General features: G+C 46.7%; 1 long non-coding RNA gene across 1 annotated transcript in view; it reads right to left on the reverse strand.

The window, feature by feature from the left end:
- Window positions 1-1,670: 1,670 nt before the first annotated feature.
- Window positions 1,671-20,440, reverse strand: part of LOC117522200 — a 25,576-nt gene continuing 6,806 nt past the window's right edge. The window contains exons 3-4 of the long non-coding RNA XR_004564169.1: window positions 12,465-12,473; window positions 1,671-1,794 (exon numbers count right to left, since the gene is read on the reverse strand). This is a non-coding gene — a long non-coding RNA (uncharacterized LOC117522200). The remainder of the gene's footprint in view (window positions 1,795-12,464; window positions 12,474-20,440) is intronic.

The following is a 20,440-nucleotide window of genomic DNA, read 5'->3' on the forward strand; positions in this document are numbered from 1 at the left end:
TCACAACATAACAGCAATGTGTGTACATAGCAATGCACAAACATTGCACTGGGGGCTATTTCTTTAACTTTGGCCTGCAAACCATTGAGAGCTGAGCTACTTTTCCCACCTTTTGCACCAAATTAATCTGAGGAGTTGATCTTCACTGCTGTTTAACTCTAAGTTTTTCTTCGTAAGGAAGACTATCAAACGGCTTTGCCAAATCTGGTCCACAACATTCAAATTGTCTGCTGTTATGTGCAACTTGCTAGCTCGCTAGCTGGGACTGGCAGGAGGCTCGTGTGAAGTTTGTCCGCCTGTGAGCGCTTTGTGACGGTGGAGGAGCTCAGCAGCACCCGCTGCTCGGTAGAGACAGAAACTGAGATAGAAGTCAGAAAGAGTGATAGAAGTCAGTCTCCAAACACAAGCAGCCACAAAAAAAAACACCAGAAATAAAAGCTCCATTTGTTGCTCGTCGTTTTTAACGAAGAAAATGCTGCTAAGAGGATTAGGAAAGTCTCCGGTTCAACTCACCATCATTGCTGATTTGCTCATTTCGCTGTCAATCAAAAAGGGATTCAGCCTCAGACAGATCATCCAATCATCATGCAGAAGCTGAGCCTCCGGGCCGGCCGAGGCCCGCCCACTGCCCCATAGACCCCCAGACAAGCTGAGTGTCCGATGGGCGGGACAAAGCCCAGCATTTATCCAATGACTCGTCTCATTTCGCTGCATGCTTTGTGTCGCTACACTGTTTAAAGCACTGTGAAGCTGCGGGTTTGAGTGAGAGGAAAGCCGCGTCTTTACCAGTGATAAGAAGCTGATTCTGAACGTTGTAGCGCATATTTAGTCAGTGACATGTACACACAACAGTATATATTTGATCACTTATTTTTTGACATTTTAGGAGAAGCTGAGCTTCCCTTGCAGTCTTAAAGCAATCGCCTCTGACTTTAAGACACCTAAAGCACTTTACACTAAACGAACGGAGCATTTCGCAAATAATGACAACAAAAACTGTAATATTGGACATGCAAACCTACCTTTGTCTTATTGTTTTTTCTCGCCTTCCAACTTCTTTTTTCTTTTCTCATCGACCACCTGATCCTTCTTCTTCTTCTTCTTCTTCTAATAGATTCCGGCAGGCTATACGCTGGCGTAGCATAAAATGCTGCCCCCCACAGGTAATAGTTAAATATTTTATCTCATGTTAGACTCTCACATAGAGGTTGGTGGAATGGAGGAACTTAATCACAGCTTTGTCCACTAAATGCGAGTAACTGCCCTCAGACAAAATTGACCTAAAAGAAAACTCAGTCAATCCACAGTCTGACAAATCTTTAAACAATTTCCGCCTATCACTAGAATACAACACATTAAAACATGATGAACACTTTCCAACTGACCACACTGACACAACCCGTCTGGATGTTTTCCAATCACTTTTAAATATGCTGCCAACCCACAATGCCCCAGTCTCAATCTAATCAATTTGACTTGATCCTTATGTCAGGATGAGGAGAGGAGTCTCTTATTTTTAATTGAAGGCTGACACATAAAATAGTGCCTCCCTACCGACTCACTCTCCCACTGCTTTTGCCACTTCTGATCACTCAACTCTTTAAAAATACTATAACAATCAACCTTTCCCAAAGGGATATTAACATCAACTTTATTCTTCAGAAGGGACTCTTTGGCCAATGAATCTGCGATCTCATTACCTAAAATGCCAGAGTGGCCAGGAATCCAAGTGAAGGTTACAGAACAGCCAGCTGACTCAACGTGATGGAGGCAAGACAGAATCTCTAGCACGAGCTCCTCCCGAGGCTCCGCCCATCAAAGCTTGCAATGCAGCTGCAGAATCAGAATAAATATGACACTCAGAAGGTCTGTTACTTTGTACCCACTCTAACGCCCAACATATGGCTGACAGTTCCGTCGAACATACAGAAGAGCAATTAGTAACACGGGTACTCTGCCTTATCTGATTATTCATAACATAAACCCCAAAGCCTGCCCTACCAGAGCTTGGATCCCGAGACCCATCTGTAAAAATGTGGCACATACTAACTGTATTCTGAGATATAAATCGATTTACTAAATTGCTGGCTACAGTCTTATTCAGCCCCAGAAGGTCCAACTCAACATCTGGTACAGGCAAAACCCAAAAGGAATAGGAGACCCCACTGGCCCTATCACCTTATTTCCCTGGACAGCCCTTTTAGTGACCTGCCGGACATCAAAAAGGAAATTAGATTTATCCTTCTTTTTAGTAAATTCATAACTCTCTTCCAATAAACACTTCGCGGATGAGTTATGCGCAAGTCCTGACAGCCTGTCCCAGTACTGAAGACCCAACTTCTCTCTCCTAATACTCAAAGGGGTCTCTCCCATTTCGACTAACAGTGCTGGGATAGGAGTAGTTCTAAAGGCACCGCTACAGATTCTTAGGGCTTTTGCTTGGATCCTATCAAGCTTGAGAAGTCTGGATTTAACCGCAGCACCAAAAACAAAACAACCATAATCCAGTGATGACCTTATCATTGCTCTATAAATCATGTGCAACGTTGACCTTTCTGCCCCCCAATCACTACCAGACAGACTACAAAGTACATTATTAATCTTTTCACATTTCACAACAGTTTTTTCTATATGTGTACACCACATTAGTTTTTCATCCATCCACATACCTAAAAATGTAAAAACTTTCACCCTCTCTAAAGGGCAGCCATACATGATAAGGGTTATGTCTGGGATTTTCTTTTTAAGTCCAAAAATCATATAACTACTTTTTGATATAGGAATCTTAAAGCCCCATTTATTTGCCCACTGCACTATTTGGTTTAAGGCAATTTGAGTTTGTTTCATTAAAAACGCAATGTTTCTACCCCTCCTCCAGATGGCGCCATCATCAGCAAACAAAGACCTCCCAAATCCTACTTTGATATCAGAAAAAATGTCATTAATCATAACATTGAATAAAACTGGACTAATAACTGATCCTTGCGGAGTACCATTAAAAATACTTACTATTTCAAAAAATTCCCCTTCAATTCTTACTTGTATAGTTCTGTCACTTAAGAAATCTTTGATCCATATGAACATCCTACCACAAATACCTGCATTATGTAACTTAATCAACAATCCCTCTCTCCACATACTATCATAAGCTTTCTCAATATCAAGAAACACTGCAACTACTGCTTCCTTATTGATTATAGCTCGTCTTATATCTTGGTCTAACACTGCAACTGAGTCCATAGTATTTCTTCCAATTCAAAAGCCATTTGATAATCAACAAAGAAACCACCAACTTCTAAATAATAAACAAGTCTGTTTGTGACCATTCTCTCCATCACCTTACACAACACCGCAGTAAGTGCTATGGGTCTGTATGACAATGGAGAGGAAGGGTCCTTTCCTGGCTTTAAAACTGGGAGCACAATAGCTTGTTTCCAAGCTTTTGGCAAAGTTCCAGCATCCCAGATATAATTAAAGAAGACTAGAATCTCCATTAAGACTTCATCGTCAAGGTGTTGCAACAGTTTGTAACTAATCCCATCTTGTCCTGGTGACGTGTTTTCACCAGCTTGTACTGCCGCTTTTTGTTCTTCAAGGGGAAAAATACAAATTAAAAGCACAGTCATTTGTATCTACACTACCTTTCAATTTCCAACCTTCTACACACAAAAACTCTTCTCTCAATCTCAGGCTTTCTTCACTTAATAATTCTGAATTATGAACTTCTTGGAATGCTTTAACACACATTCCAGCCTTATCCTTACTACAAATAGCTTCTGTACATCCATCTTTTAAAACTGGAATTGAAGAATTGTTTACCTTACCTGACATCTTATGGATTCTAGCCCAAACCTGCTTCACTGGGGTATTAGAGTTTATTGTATTACAAAATGCCCTCCAGCATTTCTTTTTTCCACTTTTATTGTCTTCCGAGCCAGAGCCCTACACCTCTTAAACTCAACAACATTTTCCAGAGTAGGATTCTTCCTTAAATTCTTAAATGCCTGCTTCCTATTTTTAACCACCTCGTCACAAGCTTTGTTCCACCAAGGCACAATAACTCGATTACGGGGACTTCTTCTACAAGGAATAGCCTCAGATGCAACCCTCACAATCATTGTTGTTAAAAACTCACACATTTCCTCTATTGACCCGTTACTATTAACAAAATCCAACCCTTTAACTGTATCTTCTCTAAACTTTCCCCAGTCAGCTCGAGAAAAATCAAACCGAGCCACTCTGTCAAACGGGTTCACTACTAAAGACTTATCAAATGTACTTAAAACCGGAAAGTGATCACTACCAAGTGTATCTTCTTCTAACACCTTCCACTCTGCTATCCTAGCTAAAGCTGGAGTAGCAAAGGTTAAATCTAAGCAAGAAGTCTTACCTGTATTTATATCAATACGTGTAGGGCTGTTGTCATTCAACACTACCAGGTTTCCATGATCTAAAAATTCCTCTATTACTGTACCGTTAAAATCCCTGTCCTGACTTCCCCACAGAGGGTCACGAGCATTGAAATCACCAACCCAAAGGGCAGGAGAACCTATTTTACTTAACACCTCCTCAAGCTCGGCAAGTACAAGGGGTTTACATGGGTTATAACAATTAACTACATGAATTTTACCCTCAGTAGTCCACACCTCAACAATCACACATTCAAGCGACACTTCACATTCACACCATTTGTATTGTAACCCCGTTTTAATAAATGTAGCACATCCACCTCCCTGCCGATCAACCCTGTCCTTGCGTAGACACTCATATCCCGGAATAGAGAAGTCAAGACACGGTTTCAGCCATGTTTCCTGCACACACAAGAGGTCTGGTTTAGCACTAAGATCTTTAATGAACTTTTTAAACTCTTGACCATTTGCAATCAGACTTCTAGCATTCCACTGCAGGATACAGACCATAAAAATAAAACTAAACATCATCTATATTGCCTTCAAAATCACATTCCCCTATGTCAAACCTTTCTTCCTTGTCCTCCTCATCCTCCTCCCCTAAGAGTGGTTGACTCAAAGGCTCCTGTCTTGTCCTCATAAAGGCATGTAGATCCTGGGGAGCATAATCCTTAATCCCCAAGAATCTTGCTGCAGCTTCCGATACAAACTTTATTATGTCAGACCTTGATTGCTTGCCACGGGTACCATAAAGAACATCAACAATAAAAGTGAGAAAAGCCTCTTTGTTAACAACAATCATCTCTTGACTAGAACTGTTAGATGGTGAACTACTGCCCTCTATCGGCACCTTCAGGGAATGTTTCATATTGCTTGGGACAGGAGAATCTTTTTCCACTTTTTTAAGGGCCTCAGCGTAAGATAGTTGTTGCTGTTGCTTTATTTCTTGCACTTGTTTGGCTTTTACAAACTGAATACACTCTCTTGAAGATGCCACATGACTGCCTCCACAATTGCTACACCTAGGAGCCGACACTGAACAGGAGACAATGTCGTGGTCACCTCCACATTTTGCACATTGCCTGCCCCCATTACAGGAGCCAGCCATATGGCCATAACGCTGACATTTAAAGCATCGCAAAGGGGGTCTTTGGTAACTCTTCACTTGGAAAGACAAACAGCCCACAAACACTCTTTCTGGCAAATTTTTCCCAACAAATGTAATCAAAACTGGGGCATTGGGGTTTCCACCGTCACGGGCTTTAAACCGCTTTACATCCCGCACAATACCTCCCTTAATGTTTTCTTTGATTTCACTCTCAGACATTTCAGCAAACACGTCATAAATAACACCTCTTACAAGTTCAGTATTTTCTACAGCTAAAGCTTCTACTTTCTTACCCGCAATTTTCATGACTTTCTTCGCTCTATTCACTTGGTCCCTGTTTTACAGAACACTAAAAGCACTCCGCTCGGTAAAACACAGGCGTCAAGGCCCTCACCAACACTCCCAAGCGACTCAACAACCTTTAGTGGGTTAACAGCTCTAAACCCACCGCTGGTTTGATCTTTAAGCTTATAAATCACTTTATATTCCTCACTGGGCTTTGCCATCTTAGTAGACCTAGCACCTTCTTTGTCAAGCGATACATCAGCCCTATCACGCTTTCCAGCCAGTTTAATTGACTTCTCCCTCTCAAACACTTGACTTTCCCTCCCTCCACTTCCCGAGGAAGAAGCCATACAAACAACTCACACAAACAATCAAGTGACTACTATTGAAACAGGTATTGCACACCACACAACCAACAGAGAAGAATAGCGCAGAGTACCGATACCGGGCCTATACAGGCCATCAGCCAATACTCCAACACTTTCCCACTCTATACCTACCAACAACCAAGTCAATCAACCGGAATCCAAGCCAGAAATCAGTCTGTCCATAACCTGAAACACGACAAACAATATTAAGTAAACCCTCTTGGAGTTTCCTCCTCAGCCACCGCCGGAACAAGTTCGTGGAGCTGCAGCGTTTGGGACTTCCCGGGTTCCCCCTGGCGATGAAAGTGTTAACCCGTGTCCCATACCTCTCGACCACCTGACCCAAGTGGTGCGTCTAAATTTGCCCAACGGTGGCAGCAGCCAACAGGAGGCATCAATTAACCTAGTATTGGTATTTTATCAAAATGAATTCACTTTTTTTCGGGTGTAATACAATTTCATTTAAATTATTCAATATTATTTTAATTTCATGTATATATTTACTTTTTTTATCACATCTCGGTGCTCTCGGAGGCCCTAAGCAACTGCGTAGTTGGCGTATGCCTTGGGCCGGCTCTGGTCATGGCTTGATAAAACAGTTGTGTGTTCTTTCCTTCTTGCGTGCAGCTGTTAAATATGTTTGTAACGATTTAACCTCTTGTTCTAATCGTTCAGATAGGGGGTGGTGGCCAAGTGGTTAATGCGCTTGGTTTCAGTTCGGAAGGTTCTGGATTCAAATCCCACCCCTGCCGCATTTCTCCATGTAATGTGGAGTTGCGTCAGGAAGGGCATCCGGCGTAAAACCTGTGCCAAATCAACATGCAGATCCACCTTGGATTTGCTGTGGCGACCCCGAGTGCAAACAAGGGAGCAGCTGAAGGGACTTACTTTTACTTCTAATCGTTCAGATGAGCTGCGCTCTGATGCGATCCGCTGATGTCACCACTCACTCTGTTCTCTTCTTTACTCCACTTGATGAGCTGCACATTGTGTTGCCGATTAGATCGTGTCACGTAGCACGACATTTAATGCCCCCTGACACAAGTATGCCTTTGACTCATGCTCCAGCATGACACGGAGCGTAAACATGTCTTTAACTGGTGCAGACATGACGCACGAGGGGCGCCGGTGTGAGAATTTTGAAATGTTCAAAAAATCTTTCACCCATAAATATTACAATATTTAACTTTTGGTTTTGTCGTCATTGAGGTCATGTTTACACATCCGCGTCTACTGATCGTGTTTTTTTTTGTTTGTTTTTTTCATTTTCCCCGCAAAATGGCGGGCACACTCCGCAAAATGGCAGACGTGCGAATGGCCGGCTGCAAATACAGGAGCGAAAATGGTCTAGTGGTCTAATGGTCCAGTGACTAGCGAGAAATCTAGCGAGTTTTCCTGGTGTTATTGGAGGCTGATGTGAAAGCAGTATTTCTCCCATGGAAAAAGAGGCGGACACCCACCAGCGAGTTCCTCCATTTCATTGGCTGAGAGCTCCTGAGTGAGCGCTTCTGATTGGCTCACATTGATGCAAGCCAGTCTGGTCCCACCTCCGTCTTTGCAACTGTGCATGTTTATTTTTACCACATAAAATTCTATTCAGAAATTGTAAATGATTCCTATGAAGGTCTGTTTTTTTAATGTAAAAAAACACTTCTTTGTGTTTTTACTGTGTTAAAGGCAGTCTGTTGTCTGATGCCTTTATTTTGAAGTATTTCCGGTGGCAGAGGTTCTATATAAGTTCTTTGGCTTTTGCGCATCTAACTGCAACTTGACGTTTTCACGGAACGAAGCGCCATCTGTTGTGGAAATGAAGCACGTGGTCAGAATGGGATCAAAGGTATTTTTTGGTTTAAATTCTTCTGTGTCAGTTTAGATGAGTTTTGGTGATTTTACTGCAAGAATGTGATTAAATACGTTAAGGTAAAGGTTCAGCCTCTGAAGAAGTTTCTTAAATCATGTTAGCTTTTCCAGCTTTAGCACGCGTGCTTATTAAGGTGGACACGTGACTCGGGCTTGTGGTTAACGCCCACCGTGTTCAGAGTGTTGGTGGAGCGACAACATGCTGAAAGTGTGTCTTTTCAAATCAAATCAATTTTATTTATATAGCGCCAAATCACAACAAACAGTTGCCCCAAGGTGCTTTATATTGTAAGGCAAAAGACATACAGTAATTACAGAAAAACCCCAACGGTCAAAACGACCCCCTGTGAGCAAGCACTTGGCTACAGTGGGAAGGAAAAACTCCCTTTTAACAGGAAGAAACCAGACAGATTTCCGTCAGCGCAGCTTCTCCTTCTGACTTCAAGCCAAAGCCGTGTGTGTGAGTGTGTGTGTGTGTTCTCAAAGTGTTATGGATATGAGTTTATTTTGTGTTTGTAGATCTCGTGGGTTTTTTTAATTTTATTTTTGGTTCATCATGTGATCCACACAGGTGAATATAATTAAAGCAGCCACCTCATTGTGGTGTTTTTTTTTTTTTAATTATTATTATCAAAGAGAAACCTTTGGCTCATTATTTTTCCTCCCATCATTTTTTTCAGCCTCACACTGGGTGCACACACAGAACTGCTGCATTTAATGATACTGTAACACAGGTGAACTGCAGCCTGATGTACGGATGCGCACACGGGCTGGACTGTGCACGAGTCCACAAACCCAAAATCAGCTCATCCATAACGTGTGTGTGTGTATGTGTATATATACTCAACAAAAATATAAACGCAACACTTTTGGTTTTGCTCCCATTTTGTATGAGATGAACTCAAAGATCTAAACCTTTTTCCACATACACAATATCACCATTTCCCTCAAATATTGTTCACAAACCAGTCTAAATCTGTGATAGTGAGCACTTCTCCTTTGCTGAGATAATCCATCCCACCTCACAGGTGTGCCATATCAAGATGCTGATTAGACACCATGATTAGTGCACAGGTGTCCAGAGTTTAGAACAACCAACATCTTTTGCAACATTGCGTGATGATTTGCTCTCTTGTAAGAGTTTGATAATCCTCTCCTTTGTTTCAATTGACATCTCTCGTGTTGGAGCCATGATTCATGTCAGTCAACTTGGTGCAACAGCTCTCCAAGGTGTGATCACTCCTTTTTAGATGCAGACTAACGAGCAAATCTGATTTGATGCAGGTGTTAGTTTTGGGGATGAAAATTTACAGGGTGATTCCATAATTTATTCCTCAGAATTGAGTGAGTCCATATTTTTTTCCCTCTGCTTGGTCTAAAAAAGTAACCGTTACTGACTGCCACAATTATTTTTCTTGATTTCTTATAGTGTTTCTTAAAGCCAGAAAGTTGCCATTTCAATGACTTTGGTTTTGTGTCATGTCTGTGATCTGCTTTTTTTTTTTTCTACAAAATTAAACAACTGAATGAACATCCTCCGAGGCCGGTGATTCCATAATTATTGCCAGGGGTTGTGTGTGTGTGTATGTATGTATGTATGTGTATATATATATATATATATATATATATATATATATATAATGTGTGTGAAGAGGAATTGGTAATTTGTGTTATCTAACATATCTTGGGAGAGTGTAACTGTAATCTTGACTTTCTGCAGCTTTTACATGCTTTTGTTCACACCTTCTCTCTTTTTTTTTTTTTCCCAGCGTTAAGCACTGAGGGATGAACGATTAACACCAAGAAATGAACCAAACTGAAATCTTTAGTCCGCTTGGTGAAAACTCCATCACAAGCACTTGAAATGCTTAGGCACGTGTATGGAGATAACATGTCATGAACACATGCTTTTGATGGGCACAAGAGGTTCAAAGAGGGGCACGAGGAGGTGGAAGATGACTCCAGGAGTGGGAGGCCTTCAACGAGTGTGACTGAGGTCAACAACGAGCGGATAAGGCAGGTTGTGCGTGGTGATCATCAACTGACTGTTCGAATGATCTCAAGAAAGATATAGAGAATGGCACAGGATATTCCACCACCACTGCCCAAGTAAGAAAGACATACCAAGAGGGCGATGCACCACCCAAAGACAACTTTGTCACACAAAAAGACTTTACAGATGGCGAACTACAAGTGATGCAAGACGAGGTTGGGAAAATAGTCAGGGACAGCATCTGCCCTCTGACACAACCCACTGTACCACCGAGAACTGACAGTCCTCAGCAAACATGCATCCAGCAAAGAACACCAAAGAAGTATGAGTCACTCACGCCTCCCCCAACACGTTAGGATCCACACAACCCCGCCCCCCGCCCCCAAACACATTAGGATCCACACACGCCACCCCAACAGATATCCTGTAGGACTGCAAAAATGGGAGGAGAAACCTCAGCATGGCTTGGATTGACTATAAAAAGGCATTTGACAGTGTGCCACACTCCTGGATCATGAGATGCTTAGAACTCTACAACAATCAATGAGGAAATAAGATCCTTCCTGAGGACACAAATGAATAATTGGAACACCACCATCACCCTAAAGCACACAGAGGGACAAATAATAATCCCAGATGTAGAAGATCAGAGAGGGATATTCCAGGGAGACAAGCTCTAATCTTTTATTCTGCTTAACAATGGACCCACTTAGCAAGATCTTGAAGGACTTTGACATCGAGTCTGATTTGGGTGGAGGCAGAGGTAGGAAACATTGAGAAGTGGTGCACCATCTATTATTTATGGATGATTTGAAGATCATTGCCGACTCAGAGCAGGGACTCAGTCAGCTCGTGGAGGCAGTTCATAAGTTCTCCAAGGACGTTGGTATGTAATTTGGACTGGATACTTACAGGGGTCAGAACAACGCAACCAAGGACCCAAGTATCTCACTGGTGGAGTAGCTGAACACCTTCACACACACTTTGAGATCCAAACCCAGCAGTCCACAGCTACAACCCCTGGCAATAATTATGGAATCACCAGCCTCGGGGGATGTTCATTCAGTTGTTTAATTTTGTAGAAAAAAAGCAGATCACAGACATGACACAAAACTAAAGTCATTTCAAATGGCAACTTTCTGGCTTTAAGAAACACTATAAGAAATCAGGAAAAATAATTGTGGCAGTCAGTAATGGTTACTTTTTTAGACCAAGCAGAGGGAAAAAAATATGGAATCACTCAATTCTGAGGAAAAAATTATGGCTTCACCCTGTAAATTTTCATCCCCAAAACTAACACCTGCATCAAATCAGATCTGCTCGTTAGTCTGCATCTAAAAAGGAGTGATCACACCTTGGAGAGCTGTTGCACCAAGTGGACTGACATGAATCATGGCTCCAACACGAGAGATGTCAATTGAAACAAAGGAGAGGATTATCAAACTCTTAAAAGAGGGTAACTCATCATGCAATGTTGCAAAAGATGTTGGTTGTTCTAAACTCTGGACCAAATACAAACAACATGGGAAGGTTGTTAAAGGCAAACATACTGGTAGACCAAGGAAGACATCAAAGCATCAAGACAGAAAACTTAAAGCAGTATGTCTCAAAAATCGAAAATGCACAACAAAACAAATGAGGAACAAATGGGAGGAAACTGGAGTCAACGTCTGTGACCGAACTGTAAGAAACCGCCTAAAGGAAATTGGATTTACATACAGAAAAGCTAAACGAAAGCCATCATTAACACCTAAACAGGAAAAAAACAAGGTTACAATGGGCTAAGGAAAAGCAATCGTGGACTGTGGATGACTGGATGAAAGTCATATTCAGTGATGAATCTCGAATCTGCATTGGGCAAGGTGATGATGCTGGAACTTTTGTTTGGTGCCGTTCCAATGAGATTTATAAAGATGACTGTCTGAAGAGAACATGTAAATTTCCACAGTCATTGATGATATGGGTGTTTCTTAAAGCCAGAAAGTTGCCATTTGAAATGACTTTAGTTTTGTGTCATGTCTGTGATCTGCTTTTTTTTTCTACAAAATTAAACAACTGAATGAACATCATCCGATGCCGGTGAGTCCATAATTTTTGCCAGGGGTTGTACACCGTCCCAGTTTCACGCAGCTTCCAACCCCATATCACTGTCTGTAATAAATAAAGTGTCTGGACCCGACGGGTCCTGACCAGCTGGGGTCACCTGGAGAGCCCCTCCTGCCCTGTATGTTTTCCACATCAACCTACTCAAGACACACTTGTTTTTTTAAGTGGTGTCTTGCAGCTGTTGATTGGGTTGGCTGAGCACACCTGATAGTTAATTGCCTGGGAGTGGAACAGAGAGAGTTAGAAAACATGCAGGACGGGTGCCCTCCAGGAACAGGGTTGGTGACCTCTGCCCTACACACTGCACTGAGCCACCTGAACACTGGGGGAGCTACGTCAGGATGCTCTTCATGGACTACAGCTCAGCCAAACCTCTGACCCCATCTCTCTTCCACCCAGACAATCAGCACGGCCTCCCCACCAGGGTGCATGCTGAGCCCTCTACCTGTCCAACTGCAGACCTGACCCCACCAGCAACACCACAGTGAAGTTTGCTGACGACATGACGGCAGTGGGGCTGATCTCAGGTGAAGACAAGTTGACCTACAGGGATGAGGTCCTGAAACTGACGGTGTGGTGCCCAGCAAACAACCTGGGTCTGAACACCACTAAGACAAAGATGATCCTGGACTTCAAGAAGCACAAGGCACCCCCCACCCCACCCCCCCAAGTGGTTGGATTGTCTCTAAATATAATTTGGATGGTTAAATGGACAAATTTCATTGTATGTATGTAGAATGACAAAGGCTTTATTATTATTATTATTATACTGAAGATTTGTCTGAGGATTCCACATAAACACACAAGTACTTGGGAATATAAGAAAATGCTATAATAGAGCATAAGAAAATGAGACAGAGGAACACAAAATACCTAAACCACATAAAAAAAAAATCTGCAAATCAGAACCAACATCAAAGAATAAGATCACAGCCATTAACCAGTCTGCAGTACCAGTGGTTTACTCCAAAATGGAGTAAATTCATTTTTAACCTCAAAATTATACTCAACACCCCATAATGGCAACATGAAATAAGTTGGGGTTTTTTTTTTGTTTGTTTTTTTGTTTGTTTTTTGCTAATTTATTAAAAATAAGCATGTCCATAAGTATTCACAGCCTTTGTCAATAGTTTGTTGATGCATTTTTGGCAGCAATTCCAGCCTCATGTCTTCTTGAATATGATGTCACAAGCTTGGTGCACCTATCTTTTGTTGTGTGGGCCGCTGAAGAGGAGGTACTGCTGGCCCACCACCACCAGAGGGCGCCCTGCCTGGAGTGCGGGCTCCAGACATCGGAGGGCGCTGCCGCCTCACAGGAGTAGCCAGGGTGACAGCTGTCACCCATCACCTGAGACAGCTGATATCAATCACCAGGGAGGTATATCAGCAGGACGGCATCTCCACCTCATTGCCGAGATATCGCTCTACTAAGGAGGTAACGAACTCAGCCAGTTGTGTTATTCAGAGAAGTAATACTTTGTTGCTTGTGCTTAGGTCAGCTGAAGACCGTATTGGACGTGGTTGGATAAGTACTCACATTCCAATCCTACAGTGCTGTTTTTGAGTAGAGGTGGAGGTGGTGTTTCCACCCTGTGTGTTGCTGGGTGCGGCCGCACCCACACCTGACTGTTTCTGTTCCTTGCCAGCAGTACCGGATCCGACGAGCGGAGGCAGTGGCCACCTGGGAGTTCGGGACTTGGCGGCTCCAGTATTCCCGGGGTTCGGTGGCAGAGGAAATCGGATGGTTCCGGTTCGACTCGGACAGACGTCTCCTATCGTCGAGCCTGCCCACACGACACCATTGGAATTCGGCTTACTGCTATAATTGTAATCTGTTGTGTTTGTTGTGCGTGTTCACAACAGTAAAGCTTTGTGATTTGACTTCCTCCATTGTCCGTTCATTTGCGCCCCCTGTTGTGGGTCCGTGTACCTACACTTTCACAACAGGATATCTCGGCCATCGTCATGGATCCCGAGGGGCGTCAACCGGCTGTTGAACGGCCAATGGAAGAACAGGACGCACAGGCGTCCGCAGGAGGGGTAATCGGTGAGTTGCAGCGGATCCTCACCGCTTTCACGACTCGGTTAGATTTGATGACCGAGCAGAACGTCCTCCTGAACCGCAGGGTGGAGGCTCTCGCCGTGCAGGTGGAAGCGCGCCCTCCGGGCGCCGCGCAGGTGGAAGCGCGCCCTCCGGGCGCCGCGCAGGTGGAAGCGCGCCCTCCGGGCGCCGCGCAGGTGGAAGCGCGCCCTCCGGGCGCCGCGCAGGTGGAAGCGCGCCCTCCGGGCGCCGCTGCGGCTCTCCCTCCCGTAGACCCTGTGCGTAACATTGACGTTCCACTGGTCGTTCAACGACCCCTCCCACCTTCCCCGGAAGCATACATAAGCCCCCCAGAGCCGTACGGAGGCTGTGTGGAGACGTGCGCGGATTTCCTTATGCAGTGTTCGCTCGTCTTCGCACAGCGTCCTGTTATGTACGCGACCGATGCTAGCAAGGTAGCTTATGTAATAAACCTGCTTCGCGGTGAGGCACGCGCTTGGGCTACAGCGCTCTGGGAGCAGAACTCACGGCTCCTTCAGACATATGATGGGTTTGTGAGGGAGTTCAGAACCGTGTTCGATCACCCTAATAGAGGAGAAACCGCTTCAACAGTGCTACTGTCGATGAGACAGGGGCGTCGGACCGCAGCTGCTTATGCAGTCGACTTCCGCATCGCGGCTGCGAGGTCCGGCTGGAATAGCACTGCCCTCCGCGCCGCCTTTGTAAACGGACTGTCATTGGTTCTTAAGGAGCACCTGGTGGCTAAGGACGAACCGCGGGATTTAGATGGGCTTATCGATCTTGTCATACGATTAGACAATCGGTTAGAGGAACGTCGTCGGGAACGAGACGAAGGGCGTGGCCGGGCACGCGCCGTCCCTCTCCCTTCCGGTTCCGACTGCGCCCCACCTTCCCCACGCTCCACGGCTCCGGCGCTCCGTGTGGCTACAGCTCCCCCTGCTGACGAAGCTATGGACACGAGCAGGGCAACATTTAGGGCACCAGATACACAGAGGAGGCAGGCCCGCGGAGTATGTTTTAATTGTGGATCGACAGAGCACCAAGTGAGAGACTGCCCCGAGCGGTTAAACACCAACGCCCGCCCCTAGAGACGGGCTAAGGGTGGGCCGAGACATTCACGTGGGACACACCCACATTGCCACACGACTCCCAGTTACGATCCTTTATGAGGAATCAACCCTGAAAGCCCCAGCACTGGTGGACAACGGGCTCTGAAGGGAATCTGTTGGACAGCAGATGGGCCAAGGGAGATAGGGCTCCCTCTGGTGGCGCTTACCTCGCCTGTGCAGGTGCGAGCACTAGATGGCTCCCTACTCCCTCCAATCACGCATAAGACACCACCTGTAACTCTGGTGGTGTCCGGAAATCACCGGGAGGAGATCGAGTTTTTTGTGGACTCCTGCTACCTCCCGAGTGATTTTGGGGTTTCCCTGGATGTTGAAACACAATCCCCGGATCGATTGGCCGTCCGGCGGTAGTGGTTCAGTGGAGCGAGACCTGCATCGGTGTGTGTTAGGTTCCTCGGTTTCCTCCCGGCTCCCAGGCTAAGGAGGAGGTCAGAGTCCCGCCCAATCTGAGGATGGTGCCGGTGGAGTACCACGACCTTGTTCGACGTGTTCAGCAAGGATCTGGCGCCACCCTTCCCCCCCACCGTCCTTATGATTGTGCCATTGATTTGGTTCCGGGCAGTGAGTTCCCGTCCAGCAGGCTGTACAACCTCTCACGGCCCTGAGCGTGAATCAATGGAGACCTACATCCGGGACTCGTTAGCCGCTGGGTTGATCCGGAATTCCACCTCCCCGATGGGTGCAGGTTTCTTTTTTATGGGTAAAAAAGACGGCGGACTTCGTCCATGCATTGATTATAGGGGGACTGAACAAATCACGGTTCGCAAACCGATACCCGTTGCCCCTATTGGATTCGGTGTCACGCCCCTGCATGGAGCCAAGTATTCACCAAGCTTGATCTTAGGAATGCGTATCACCTGGTTCGGATCCGGAAGGGAGACGAGTGGAAGACGGCATTAACACCCCCTTGGGTCACTTTGAGTACCTGGTCATGCCGTTCGGTCTCACAAAACGCTCCCGCGACTTTCCAAGCGTTGGTTAATGATGTCTTGCGGGATTTCCTGCACCGGTTCGTCTTCGTATACCTGGATGATATACTCATCTTTTCTCCGGACCCTGAGACCCATGTGAAGCATGTACGTCAGGTCTGCAGCGGTTGTTGGAGAACCGACTGTTTGTGAAGGGCGAGGAAGTGTGAGTTCCACCGCACCTCTTTGTCCTTCTTGGGGTTCATCATCTCCTCCAACTCCGTCGCTCCTGATCCGGCCAAGGTTGCGGCGGTGAGAGACTGGCCCCAACCCACAAGCCGTAGAAGCTGCAACAGTTCCTCGGCTTTGCTAATTTCTACAGGAGGTTCATTAGGGCTACAGTCAGGTAGTTAGCCCCCTGACAGCCCTAACCTCGCCAAAAGTTCCCTTCACCTGGTCGGATCGTTGCGATGCCGCGTTCAAGGAGTTGAAACGGCGCTTCTCGTCTGCACCCGTTCTGGTGCAGCCCGATCCTAGTCGCCAGTTAGTGGTTGAAGTGGACGCCTCGGACTCAGGGATAGGAGCCGTGCTGTCCCAGAGCGGAAGAGCGATAAGGTTCTTCACCGTGTGCCTATTTTTCCCGCAGGTTGACCCCGGCCAAACGGAACTATGACGTCGGCAATCGAGAACTCCTTGCGGTTGAAAGAGGCTGTTGAGGAGTGGAGACATCTGTTGGAGGGAACGTCCGTTGCCATTTACGGTCTTCACTGACCACCGGAACCTGGAGTATATCAGGACCTGCCAAGCGGCTGAATCCCAGGCAAGCCCGCTGGTCACTGTTCTTCGGCCGTTTGACTTCCGGATCACCTACCGTCCCGGGACCAAAATCAAAGATCGGATGCTTTGTCCCGGTACATGAAGACGAAGTCAGAATGGAGTCGTCGGATCCCCCGGATCCCATCATCCCGGAGTCCACTATCGTGGCCACCCTCACCTGGGACGTGGAGAAGACCGTCCGGGAGGCCCTGGCACGAGACCCGGACCCCGGAACCGGGCCGAAGAACAGACTCTACATCCCACCAGAGGCAAGGGCTGCGGTCCTGGACTTCTGTCACGGTTCTAAGCTCTCCTGTCATCCTGGGGTGTGCGAAGAACCGTGGCAGTCGTCCGGCAGCGTTTCTGGTGGGCGTCCCTGGAGACCGACGTCCGGGATTATATCCAGGCCTGTACCACCTGCGCCAGGGGCAAAGCCGACCACCGCAAGTTTGCTACAGCTGCTGCCCGTACCTCATCGCCCCTGGTCTCACATCGGCCTGGATTTTGTCACGGGCCTCCCGCCGTCCCAGGGAAACACCGTCATCCTCACGATAGTGGACCGATTCTCCAAGGCGGCCCACTTCGTGGCCCTCCCGAAGCTCCCAACGGCCCAGGAGACAGCGGCCCTCCTGGTCCACCACGTCGTCCGGCTGCATGGGATACCATCAGACATCGTCTCCGATCGCGGTCCCCAGTTCTCCTCGCACGTCTGGAGGAGCTTTTGCCGGGAACTGGGGGCCACGGTCAGTCTCTCGTCCGGGTATCACCCCCCAAACCAACGGGCAAGCAGAACGGGCCAATCAAGAGATGGAGCAGACCTACGTTGTGTGACAGCAGCGCACCCCGGCGGCCTGGAGTACTCATCTGGCCTGGATCGAGTACGCCCACAACAGTCAAGTGTCATCAGCCACCGGCCTCTCCCCTTTTGAGGTGTGTTTGGGTATCAGCCCCCATTGTTTCCGGTGGTTGAGGGAGAGGTCGGTGTGCCCTCGGTCCCAGGCCCACCTGCGGAAGTGCCGTCGGGTGTGGCGTGCCGCCCGTTCTGCTTTGTTGAGGCCCGGATGAGGGCGAAGACCCATGCAGACCGGCGGCGGACCCCGCTCCTACGTATCGTCCTGGGCAGGAAGTGTGGTGTCCACCAAGGACATTCCACTGCAAGTGGCCTCCCCGAAACTACAGGACCGGTACATAGGACCGTTTAAGATCCTCAACGTCATCAATCCTGCCGCAGTGAGGCTTAGCTTCCGGCCTCACTGCGGATTCATCAGTGGTTCCATGTCTCGAGAATCAAACCACATCACACCTCACCCCCTCTGCGCTCCGGGTCCGGCACCACCTCCTGCCGGATCATCGACGGCGAGCCGGCTTGGACTGTGCGCCGGCTACTGGACGTCCGACGGATGGCCGGGGTTTTCATATCTGGTGGACTGGGAAGGGTACGGTCCCGAAGAACGCTCCTGGTTGAAGAAGAGCTCTTCATCCTGGACCCGGGCCCTCCTGGCCGACTTCTACCGCCGCCATCCGGACAAGCCTGGTCGAGCGCCAGGAGGCGCCCGTTAAGGAGGGGGTCCTGTTGTGTGGGCCGCTGAAGAGGAGGTAACTGCTGGCCCACCACCACCAGAGGGCGCCCTGCCTGGAGTGCGGGCTCCAGACATCGGAGGGCGCTGCCGCCTCCAGGAGTAGCAGGGTGACAGCTGTCACCCATCACCTGAGACAGCTGATATCAATCACCAGGGAGGTATATCAGCAGGACGGCATCTCCACCTCATTGCCGAGATAGCGCTCTACTAAGGAGTAACGAACTCAGCCAGTTGTGTTATTCAGAGAAGTAATACTTTGTTGCTTTGCTTAGGTCAGCTGAAGACCGTATTGGACGTGGTTGGATAGTACTCACATTCCAATCCTACAGTGCTGTTTTTTGAGTAGAGTGTGAGGTGGTGTTTCCACCCTGTGTGTTGCTGGGTGCGGCCGCACCCACACCTGACTGTTTCTGTTCCTTGCCAGCAGTACCGGATCCGACGAGCGGAGGCAGTGGCCACCTGGGAGTTCGGGACTTGGCGGCTCCAGTATTCCCGGGTTCGGTGGCAGAGGAAATCGATGGTTCCGGTTCGACTCGGACAGACGTCTCCTATCGTCGAGCCTGCCACACGACACCCATTGGAATTTGGCTTACTGCTATAATTGTAATCTGTTGTTGTTGTTTGTGCGTATTCACAACAGTAAAGCTTTGTGATTTGACTTCCTCCATTGCTCCGTTCATTTGCGCCCCTGTTGTGGGTCCGTGTACCTACACTTTCACCACAATCTTTGGGAAGTTTGGTCCATTCCTCTTGCAGCACCTCTCAAGCTCCATCAGGTTGGATGGGGAGCGTCGGTGCCAGACATTTTCAGATCTCTCCAGAGACGTTCAGTCAGATTCAGGTCTGGGGCTCTGCTGGGCCACTCAAGGACATTCAGAGTTGCCGCGACGGCGCGAAGCCTCCGCTCTTCTTTCCATGACAAAAACTCCTGTACAGTGGGAATGTGCCATTCATTTCCAACTGGATGCTGTGTTTTATCCAGGATGTCGTCTGACTAGCACAGGAATTGTGAACAGACTGGACATCAGCACTTTTTCGGCACATTGAGACAAGACGATGCGGAGGATTCCGCGCGTCGCAGCGGTGCTGCTGGCGCAAGCTTGTCTGACGCAATCACACGTGATTCAAATCCATATGGTTTTTGAAAAAACTAATAAGGTCGGATACTTTTCTAATAGACCTCGTATTTATTTATTTTCATTGTTACATGGTTTTATCTTTTCTGTTTGTTTTTGTCTCTTTCTCTAAAATTGTATTGTAACATTATTAGTCTATTATTATTGACTATTATTGTCTATATGTAGACTATTATTGTTGCTATAATATATGAATAAAAATAAATTAAAAAAAATTACAATTTGACTCTTTACGAAAACGAATGCTGAGCCATTAATTATACAGAAAACAAATCACAAACGTGCTGATGGAAACAGCTTAACGCTAACTTTAACATTGAAAACACCATAGATATCAATCAATCAATTTTTTTATATAGCGCCAAATCACAACAAACAGTTGCCCCAAGGCGCTTTATATTGTAAGGCAAGGCCATACATAATATGTTAAAACCCAACGGTCCAAAACGGACCCCCTGTGAGCAAGCACTTGGCTACAGTGGGAAGGAAAAAACTCCCTTTTAACAGGAAGAAACCTCCAGCAGAACCAGCTCAGGGAGGGCAGTCTTCTGCTGGGACTGGTTGGGGCTGAGGGAGAGAACCAGGAAACATGCTGTGGAGGGAGCAGAGATCAATCACTAATGATTAAATGCAAGTGCGTTGCATACAGAGCAAAAGAGAAAAAACAGTGCATCATGGGAAC

This window comes from Thalassophryne amazonica, chromosome 12, assembly GCF_902500255.1.
Source record: "Thalassophryne amazonica chromosome 12, fThaAma1.1, whole genome shotgun sequence".
Classification (NCBI taxonomy): domain Eukaryota; kingdom Metazoa; phylum Chordata; class Actinopteri; order Batrachoidiformes; family Batrachoididae; genus Thalassophryne; species Thalassophryne amazonica.